Here is a 3,096-nt window from a genome sequence, read left to right on the forward strand (position 1 = left end):
GGGTTGAAGTCAGATAAATTCTTTTACGCATCGTTGAAAATGAGACAAACTCAAAACCTAGTAACAACATTTGAAAATTGAAGATGAGAATTTTTAAAAATAGAAGTAGAAACTGATTTTTTTTTCTTTATTATATGACAATAATTTATTATATCCATGTTTTTGTAATTGATATAACTCATCCTAGTTTTGGTAAAACTCTAATTATTCATTATCAACATTTTGTTAACACCATATTACATTTTATTTGTCATGGAAGTTCAGAATTTGTACAGGTGAATCGAATTTGTTCCGATTATCTGTAACTAGGTGGATACAAACATATTCGTTACATTTCTCAATGCCCTCAATGTGATGTTTTGAATTAAAATTTTTGTCTGGTTTTAAATTAAAATTTTTGCATGGCGTACTATTGGTACCTCGCGTACCTGCAGGAATAAAATAGACCCCTTTGTTTGATCCTTAGCCTCTTGCTCAGAAATTCCTATCCCTACCTCCTCGTGGTACGAGTAACCTTAGGGAAGATCGGGTAACCAACCCCGGTGGGAACTCTGGTCGTATGCTGAGAGGGAAGGGGGGGTTTGCTTTTGCTTTTGCAAACTTGGAGCGTCTGTACTCCATGTTAGGAGCGGCTTACAACAGCGTCTGTTCCCCATGTCAGGGGCGGCTAATCATCGTCCGAGTGCCAGAGAAGGACTCTAAGCTAAACTGCGCACTTTGGTCCTCCAAACATTTAGGGAGAATGTTCCTCCGGAAATCTAGGGGATTGGTGTCAGGCCCTGCAAGCCAGCCTTAAAAATATCAAGCAACGAATAATCAACGAGAGAATACGAACCAGGACAATCGGCAAAAACCACAGCGACGTAAAGGGACTAGCGATTGGAAGCTCGGTACGTGGAACTGTAAATCTCTCAACTTCACCGGGAGCACACCCGTACTCGCCGACGTGCTGAAGGAAAGCGGCTTACGACTAATTGATTTCGCCGCCTCCAAGAATATAGCCATTCGTAGCACCTACTTCCAGCACAGCCTTCCATACCGATACACCTGGAGATCACCACAGCAGACAGAATCACAAATCGACCAAGTTCTGATTGATGGATGGCACTTCTCCGAAATTATCGACGTCAGGACCTATCGTGGCGCTAACATCGACTCTGACCACTATCTGGTGATGGTTAAACTGCGCCCAAAATGCTCCGTCGTTAACAACGTACGGTACCGACGGCCGCCCTGGTATGACCTATAGAGGCTTATGCAACCGGATGTCACAGCTGCAGACACGCAGCACCTCGAGGCTACATTACCGGAAGACGGTGAACTGGATGAAGCCCCTCCTTAGGAATGTTAGAGAAACAGTGAAAGCAGTCATCAATGATGCAGCTGAGAGCAACATCGGATACGTGGGATGGAGTCGACGGAACAATTGGTTCGACGAGGAATGTAGGCACATTCTGGAAACCAACCAGCTAGGGGCTGGATGGAGGTTTAGGATGTAACTCACCAGCTCAAGAACTCTGCATTCGCTGATAGGCATAATCTGGGACAAAACAAAACAGCTACCGGAGAAGTGGTAGGAAGGGGTAATATGCCCCATCTACAAGAAAAGCGACAATTAAGATTGTGAGAAATTTCGAGCGATCACTATTTTAAATGCGGCCTTCAAAGTATTATTCCAGATCATCTTCCATCGCCTGTCACCTGTAGTAAACGAGCTCGTGGGAAGTTATCAATCCGGCTTCTTTGACGGCCGATTGACAACGGACCAGATCTTTACTGCACGGCAAATCCTATAAAAATGTCGTGTATACCAGGTCTCAACGCATCACCTTTTCATTGATTTCAAGGCGGCGACCACGTAGAGCTATGGAAAATCATGAACGAGAACAGCTTTCCTAGGAGTCTCACGAGACTGATAAGAGCAACGATGGAAGGTGTGCAAAATTATGTGAAGGTTTCAGGCGAACATCACGACCAATGGATTACAACAGTTTTGTATCAGATTTTGTTACTTAGTTAGCGCGTTTTTTCTAACAAAATATGTCATAATTTTGGCTGCTTAGCAGTTAACATAACAAAATATATAACAAAATTTCCTCTACACCAAACAAAATTTAAACAAAATATGTTGTAAATTTAAGAACAATATAACTCATTGTGTTTCAAATCAATCAATAATATAACTCATTTTGTTATATTCCATAACTAAATTATAACAAAATTTGCTATGAGCAATTTCTTTCCATTTTTTTATAAGGCGATTAGAAATTATTTATTCCAAGGTTATCTATATTATGTTAAAAAACAAACAAGTGGTCCATTTTCTGTTGAACAGCAAATAGTGAAAAGAAAAAGAAAACAAAAAACGAATATGGGTACTGCTGCGTAGTTCTACTTGAGAATTTTTCAAGATTGGCTGCAGATGTTCATCATTTGTGATAATTGGAATTAAATCATCCACCAACTCATCATATTTCGGATCATCATCAACATCTGAACCATCATCAATTCAAACTGCCTCTTGGTTCTCGATTGTTAACACATCCTTATCCCGCTTTCCAATCGCCTTTTTCCGACTTCCGCGACCAGTTTTACCTGCGGATCCTGCTTTGTGGAGTTTACTATGCTCAGTTAGCATAACCTGGGAAGCAAAATATACTCCACAACTCTTACATATCCTGTTCTGTAACTTCTTTAGCACAGAGGGACAGTACAAATCATACGGTAGTTCCTTGTATACATGGAGAGATATTGGCAACATTTTTCCAACATTAATTGTGGTTCGAATGAGCAGGGAAGCATATGAGCCGCTATCAATCATGCTTGGATTCGGAGCTTTCAGGCCGTCCTCAGTTTGCCTTATCGAAATCGAAATTCGCGAACATGATTGGAGAACCAATCTACATACCAACGGAGAATATATTCAAACGATAATTCTGATTCTGATGGGTCAATATATTCGGATATTACTGGAAAACTGTCGAAGGTCGTTTGGTTCCAAACGGCTGCAAGTGTCTCACCTGCATGCTTGAAATGTTCTTCTCAAGATTGGAATCTGTGGTACGCAACCTCTCGTCCAGATGTGACCCGTATTTC

This window comes from Aedes aegypti, chromosome 2, assembly GCF_002204515.2.
Source record: "Aedes aegypti strain LVP_AGWG chromosome 2, AaegL5.0 Primary Assembly, whole genome shotgun sequence".
NCBI lineage: Eukaryota > Metazoa > Arthropoda > Insecta > Diptera > Culicidae > Aedes > Aedes aegypti.